Source organism: Pongo abelii, chromosome 23 (genome assembly GCF_028885655.2).
Source record: "Pongo abelii isolate AG06213 chromosome 23, NHGRI_mPonAbe1-v2.0_pri, whole genome shotgun sequence".
Lineage (NCBI taxonomy): Eukaryota > Metazoa > Chordata > Mammalia > Primates > Hominidae > Pongo > Pongo abelii.
Genome location: NC_085929.1, coordinates 2,790,604 through 2,798,103, shown reverse-complemented (window position 1 = coordinate 2,798,103; position 7,500 = coordinate 2,790,604). Strand labels below are relative to the sequence as shown.

Sequence of the window (7,500 nt, the reverse complement as noted above, 5' to 3'; positions counted from 1 at the left end):
AGAGAGAGAGAGAGAGAGAGACAGAGAGACGGGCAGAGAAAGAGAGTAAGACAGAAGACAGACACAGTGAGACAGGCAGAGAGAGACAGAGAGACAGAGACAGAGACAGAGAGAAAGAAAGAGACAGACAGACAGACAGACAGAGAACGAGACACAGAGAGAAACACAGAGTCGAACAGGGAGAGACAGGGAGAAACAGATAGAAAGAGAGAAGGTCCTAGCCCAGTAGCGATACAGTGCCTTTTCTTTCATTTTCTCTTTCTTTTCTGTTCTTTTCTTTTTTTCTTTCTTTCATTTACTTTTTATTTACTCATTTATTTATTTATTTATTTATTTATTTATTTATTTGGAGAACGAGTCTCACTCTGTCGCTCAGGCTGTAGCACAGTGGCGCGATCTCGGGTCACCGCAACCTCTGCCTGCCAGGTTCAAGCGACTCCTCCTTCCGCCTCAGCCTCCCGAGTAGCTGGGACGACAGGTGCCCGCCCCACCGTGGCCTACTCAGTATCGCGTTATCAGTAGAGACGGGGTGTAACCACGTTGGCCAGGCTGGTCTGGAGCTCCTGACCTCGGGAGGACAGACGTGAGCCACCGCGTTCAGCGTACAGTGCCATTTCTCAGAAATCACTCAAGGGGAACACACACTTCTAGGTGATGTGTAGAGATTTTATCGATGTACTTACTTACTTATCTCTTTATGTATGTATTTACTTTTTGCGTGGGGAGGTGGGGGGGACGGAGTTTCGCTCTCGCCGCCCAGGCTAGAGTGCAACGGCATAGGGGACTCAAGGAGTCCACCTATGGGAGAGAGGACACGTCATTCTGAGCGTCAGGGCCGCAGCGAAAGGTGGCAGGGCCCACGCTTTGAAAGGCTGAAATCCCGGCGGCTCAGGCCTGTCGTCCCAGCACTTCGGGAGGCCCGGGAAGGCGGATCCTTTGAGGTCAGGGGTTCGATACCAGCGTGGCCAACACGGAGAAACCCCACGTCTACAAAAAATAGAAATATCAGCCGGCCGTGGCGGTGCGCGCCTGTAATCCCAGCTACCGAAGAAGAATCACTGGAAGCCGGGAAGCAGAGGTTTCAGTGAGCCGAGAGAGCGCCACTGCACCGCAGCCTCGGTGACCGAGCGAGAGAGACTCAGTCCGAAAAAAAGAAAAGAAGAAAAAAAAAAAAAGAACAGGCCCAAATGCTGCACTGTCAGTGAACGTTAGTGTTTCGGGTGTTTCGTTTTATCTCTGTCTCTCTCTCTCTCTCTCTCTCTCTCTCTGTCTCTCTCTCTCTCTGTCTCTCTCTCTCTCAATCTCTCTCTCTCTCTCTCTCTCTCAATCTCTCTCTCTCTCTCTCTCAATCTCTCTCTCTCTCTCAATCTCTCTCTCTCTCTCTCTCTCTCTCTCTCCTCCTCTCCTCCTCTCCTCCTCTCCCCTCTAACTTTTATTTCTTGTTCGAAGACACATGTGCAAGAGTGTTATGTCATAGGTAAACTTAAACTTGTGACGGGGTGGGGGGGGGGTTCAGTGTTCAGTGTGCAGATGATTTCATCACCCGGATACTCAGCGCCGTGTCCGGTAGTTTTCGTGTTTTGTTTTTTTCCCGAAGCTGTCTCTCCTTCCACCCCTCCTCCCTGAAGTAGGCTCCCGCGTCTCCGGTCCCCCTCGTTCTGCCCACGCAAGAACTCTCATCTATGAGTTCCCAGTTGTAGATGAGAACAGGCGGTATTTAGCCGACGGTTGTTTTCATCTTCGGTGGTGGTGGTGGTGAAAGAGGCATGACACTAAATGGACCCTTAGGACGCTCCCCTCCGTCCCCACCCCGCACCCCCACCCCCCCACACCCCCTCATTCCCGCACCCCCTCCTCCAACGCAAGAAAGGAAGAAAGACAGAAATGAAAGTAAGAGGTGAGCCTGCAAGGTGGCGGAGGCTGGGGATCTCAAAGGGTGAGCAAGCGATGGGGGCCCGGGGATGTCTCGGCCGAGGTATCCAAAATAGGGGACCCACTTTCCAGCCCCAGCACACCCAGGAATCCTCAGCCGCAGCCAGCCTCTGGGTGGGGTTGCGCCTGTCAAAGCTTCTAAATGGAGAGAAGCCCAAGGCTATGGAAGGCATCAGCTCCAACTCCAGGAAGGGAAGAATAGGGCTCTGTGCATATGAATGGGGCTTCAGAAGGCGGTGCCGCGGCTTCCAAAGCGATGCGCCTCGCCTCTCCTCGCCCAGAGCGAGACTCCGTCTGAAAAGAAATACACAAATCAATACTAAAAGAATTCATCCATCCATAAATAAGAAAGAAAGAAAGAAGAAAGAAAGAAAGAAAGAAAGAAAGAAAGAAAGAAAGAAAGAAAGAAAGAAAGAAAGAAAGAAGAAAGAAAGAATCAGTCCAGCGGTCGTGGTCGTGAATCACTCCCCGGAGTCCAGGCGCAGTGGCTCACGCCCGTCACGCCAGCACTCTGAGACGCCGGGTCAGGAGGGTGGCAACAAAACGAGGAGACCCCGTCCGTGGAAAAACATTGAAAAATGAAGGCCGGGCGCGGTGGCTCACGCCCGTCATCCCAGCACTTCGGGAGGCCGGGAAGGGCGGATCGATCACCCGAGGTCGGGAGTTCGAGTCCAGCCCGAGCCACACGGAGAAGCCCCGCCTCCACTAAAAATACCACATCAGCCAGACGTGGCGGCGCCCGCCCGCCATCCCAGCTACTCGGGAGGCCGACGCGGGAGACTCGCTCGAACCCGGGAGGCAGAGGTTGCGGCGAGCCAAGATCGCGCCACCGCACCGCAGTCTAGGCAACCAGAGCGAAACTCTGTCTCGGGGTGGGGGGGAAAAAAAAAACGGTCCGGGGACAGTGGCGCGTGCCCGTGGTCCCGGGTACCGTACTCTGGAGGCTGAGGCGGAAGGATCGCTCGAGTGCAGGAACGTCCACGCTGCAGTGAGTGAGCTACGACGGCACCACTGCCGGGGTGACAGAGTGAGATGCCGTCTCTAAATCAATCAGTCCATCAGATCACCGGGAGGCGCTCCCCGTGTCTCACTCTCAAAGGGTGTCTCTTTAGGCCAAGCACGCACGGTGCCTCACAGCAGTCATCCCAGCACTTTGGGAGGCCGAGGCGGGAGGAAAGAAGGAAGGGAGGAAGGGAGTAAGGGAGGAAAGAAGAAAGGCAGGAAGGCAGTAAGGCATGAAAGAAAGAGGGGAAGAAGGAAAGGAAAAAGAAGAAAGAAAGAAAGAAGAAAAGAGAAGAAAAAAGAAGAAAAGAGAAGGGAAGAAAAGAAAGGAAAACGGGGAGGGGGCCTATGTCCTCGACCGGTGACCGCCCAGGATACAGCGGGTCACGGCCGACCGACCGAAGCCTCGACCCGCGGGGCCTCAAGCGATCTTCTCCTCATCGCAGCCTCTCAGCCGCGACGACAGGCGGCCATCACCAGGCACAAGTCACCTTCTAATAACATTACGATTCTATCGAGACAGGGTCTCGCTCCGTCATCCAGGCCGGATCGCCGTGGCACGATCTCAGCTCATCGCAACCTCGGCCTCCCCGGTCGGAGCCACTCGCCCGCCCCAGTCTCCCGAGCAGTCGTGATCCCAAGCCCAGGCCACCAGGCCCGGCTCACCGTTCTGTTTTTCAGAGAGACGGGGTTTCGCCGCGTCGGCCAGCGCGGTCGGTCTGGAACTCCCGGCCTGAAGCGATCCAGCCGCCTCGGCCTCCCAAAGTGCCGGAGTGACAGGCGTGAGCTACCGTGCCCGGCCCAGACCGTCTCGTTCATATATCATAGAGAAGGGGTTTCGTCAGCCGACGGGTGGAGGGCGGGGTGGGTTTCACTCAGCCTGCGTACCGGGGAAAGGGTAAGTGAGTGTGCTTTGTGAACTAGATACGGAAATCGTGTGTGTGTGTGTGTGTGTGTGTGACAGAGAGAGAGAGAGAGAGAGACCGACGAATCCCACCATGAGGACCCGGAAACGGTGTCCGATTTGGGTCCCCGTGTAGTCACCCGTCTGTGTGTAGGTGACTGAGGATTCCACAAATGAAGGTCATCAGTATCTATGGAGCTGTTTCTCCCTCTCATGCGTCTCATCCGTGTGGTGGAGAAAGGGGAGAAAAGTGGTCGTGACGGGAAGTCGTCTTCACGCCCGAGGAAGCCGAAGGCAGGCCGAGGGGAAGGAGGGCATCCCACGTGACAGCTCCACCCCCGCGCACCCTTTCCAACGCCGGGGCCGCCGGTCCACCCTGTACGACAACCCACCCCCAAGAACAGCACGGTCCGGAGCGGTCCAGTCTCATCCCATCCGGCCCACCCGGGGCATCCGGCGGAAGTGTTCACCGGAGGGTCGGAAAGCAGCGTCCACGCGGTTCCCCCGGGGTCTCCCGGCAAAGGCCAGCCGGGGGAGGGTAGCGGGACGTGACGGGGGCGGGGGGCATCCGCCTCAGAGCTCCCCGGAAGGCGGCGGGTAGCCGGCGGGGGACGCCGAGCCAGAGAGGTCCGGCGGGATCTAGATCCGGAAGCCGCGTCGGTCCTCTCCCACACCTCTCCTACGGAAAATGCCACGGCGGCGGCGGGAGCCTCGGCCGGGGGAGAAGCGGGGACAAGGGGGAGAGGGAAGGAGGCCCTCGGGAGGATTCAGCCACGAAAACCCACTCAGCCAAGCTCCCTCCGTCTCTCGGGGTCCAAGGGACACCCCGGGAGACGGCAAGAGACACGTTCACTCCGTGCTTTTCACCTCCGTCTTTATTTTTTTCATCTTTTCCATTTTACAAGAGGTGCTCATCTCAACAACCAGACGGTGGGTGTGACGGGAGAAGCATCAAGGGCAGGAGTTGGAGACCAGCGTGAGCAACTGAGCAACACAAGTAGGAGAGCCCAGCTGAAAGAGATGAAAAAGGAGGAGGAGGAGGACGAGGAGGACAGGGGGAGTGGGTGGGGGGAGGAGAAGGAAAGAAAAGAAAAGAAAAAGAAAGAGAAAAGCAACCACCAAGAAAGTTAAAATCGTCCAACGTTCGGAAGCTCAAGACCAGGCGGACCAAGACAGAGAAACCCCATCTGTACTAAAAATATAAAAGTCAGCCGGGCACGACGGCGCTTCACCGTCATTCCAGCTCCTCGGGAAGGCCAAGGCAGGAGGATCACTCGAACCCGGGAGGCGGAGGTCGCAGCGAGCCGAGATCACGCCATCGTAGTCCACCCTGGGCGACAAGAGTGAAACTCCGTCTGGAGGGGGAGGGGGAGGGGGGATGGGGGAGGGGGAGGGGGGAGGGGGAGGGGGAGGGGGAGGGGGAGGGGAGATCGGTGAGACGCGTCTCAAAATTTTATCTGTTCGCATTCCACGTGCATAAAACGGAAAGAACCGACCCACGAGAAATACGACCAGAGCGTACCGTGCCCACGCGTGTCATCCCAGCACTGTGGGAGGCCGACGTGGAAGGACGGCCGGAGCGTAGACGTTTGAGATCACCTCGACGTGTGAGACGACACCTGCAATAATAATAATCATAGTTTAAAAAGCGATCACGTGTGCCCAGAGCATGGACAACAAAGCGAGAGCACACCCGTACTAAAAAGAAGACGATTGACAGGCAGGCAGGCAGGCAGGCAGGCAGGCAACTATAGAATGAGCCGGGTGCAGCGTCTCACGCCTGTCACAGCAGCAGCGCGGGCGGCCGAGGCAGGCAGGCGGATCGCTCGAGAACAGGAGTCCGAGACCAGCCCGGGCCACACGACAGAACGCCGGACCCCATCTCACTCACATACACACATACACAGATACCTGCCTACCTACCTACGGAAAACATGAGATATGAGAAAGAACATAAAAGTCACCCGGTGTGGTGGTGCACGCCCATAGTCCCAGGAAACGGGGACGGGAGGGATGAGACGCAGGACGGCCACTCGGTCGGTCGGTCGAAAGCGTTGAGGCTGGGGTGATCCCGGGCGACAGAGGCAGGGAAGGAAGGAAACCAATGAAACAAGCAAGCAAACGATGAACATGACAATGACCTAGAATAACCCATGAGAATAAAGAAGCAAATAAGAGGGTACGAATAAAGCTAAAAGGTAAGGTAATGAAGATGACAATCCACCGTTTTCTCTCCAGCCCAGCCCAGCCCAGCCGGAGTGGAGGCGCGCGATCACAGCCCACGTTCGCCTCTGCCTCCCGGGCTTAAGAGATCCCTGTAGTCCCATCCCAGCTACTTGGGAGCCTGAGGTCACCAGAGCCCAGAGTGAGAAGATCAGGCAGGCCCCAAAAGAAAAGAAAATAAATACACGAACATTGTTAATCCATAATAAACGAAGGATATACATATACGGGTATATGTAAATGACATGGGTTTTTACGTCATACACGTTCATCCATTAAAATTAACATCTATCCTATACACATGTGTGAATGATGGAAATGTCTAGTTTTATCACTAGATTATTTTCGTCGGTGTAGGTACGTGTCCGTGTGTCCATATCTATGTGTCTATCTATCTAGATAGATATACGTATGCTCACACACAGCAGCGTGCAGAAAAGAAGATTGAAAACAAGAAGGAATCGGCCGGGCGCGGTGGCCGACACCCGTACTCCCGGCACGCTTTGGGAGGCGGAGGCGGGGGAGGGGGAGGGGGAGGGGTGGGGGGAATCGCTAGGTCAGGAGTTCGAGACCAGCCCGGCCAATATGGTGAAATTCCGTCTTCGCTCAAAATACAAAAACTGCTGTTCGCTTGAGAGCCCTGGAGGCAGCGGCGGCGCCGAGCCGAGGAGGCACCACCGCGCTCCAGCTCCAGCCTGGGCGACAGAGCGAGATTCCGTCTCCAGAAAGAAGGAAGAAGGAAAGAATGGGGGCGGCGGGGGAAACACACACACACACACACACACACACACACACACACCCCAAAAAAAAAACAAGAGGGAGTATTACTGGCCGACGGCAACAGCGACTCCCTCCCTCTTAAAAGTCCCGCGGACGCAAACTCCAAATGGGGCAGAGAAAAATGTAGGAGAGGGAGTTCCGCGTGGTCCCAGCTCCACCGAAGGCCGAGGCCGGTGAAGGGCACCCGCGCGTGAACGGGGATCGGCGCCCTCGCAGCGATCCACCGCAGCCCGCGGAGGGAACGGCCAGCGGCCGGCCTGCCGGTCGACCCGGGACACGGCGGGCCGCCTGCCGAGTCCGGGGCTCGCGGGCGGCCGCCGATCGACCCCGGAGGTCCGAAACAGGAGCGGCCGCCAGCCAAGGTCGCCCGTGTGTGGGGACGCCCCAGGCCTCGCCGCCGCCCGCTTCCCGCCACCCTCGGAGGAAAGAGGGGGAAGGACGCGCGAGGGCCGGGACCCCGGGTGGGCGACCCCCTGGCCCGGGCGGCCACCCCCGGGACGGGGGCCGGCGGGCCACGGACCCGGCTCGGCGCGGCCGCCTCCGCGGCTCCCACCCACGCTCCCCGAGCTCCGTCCCAGCCCGGAGCGGACGAGCCGCCCCGGCGGGGAACGGGGAGGAGGCGGGAGCCGAAGAAGCGGGGCGCGCCGACCGGGGACGCG

General features: G+C 57.7%; 1 long non-coding RNA gene across 3 annotated transcripts; it reads right to left on the bottom strand.

Annotated features, from left to right (window-relative positions):
- Positions 1-4,704: 4,704 nt before the first annotated feature.
- On the bottom strand, positions 4,705-7,022 carry LOC134761184 (uncharacterized). 3 transcript variants are annotated; one of them, XR_010139489.1, is made up of 4 exons: positions 6,890-7,022; positions 5,803-5,979; positions 5,361-5,457; positions 4,711-5,193 (listed from the first exon to the last, which is right to left on the bottom strand). It is a non-coding gene; the product is annotated as an uncharacterized LOC134761184 (long non-coding RNA). The 3 variants fall into 3 exon arrangements; XR_010139487.1 differs by lacking the exon at positions 6,890-7,022 and having other exon boundaries at positions 4,705-5,193; positions 5,803-6,082; XR_010139488.1 differs by lacking the exon at positions 6,890-7,022 and having other exon boundaries at positions 4,711-5,168; positions 5,803-6,082.
- Positions 7,023-7,500: the final 478 nt, after the last annotated feature.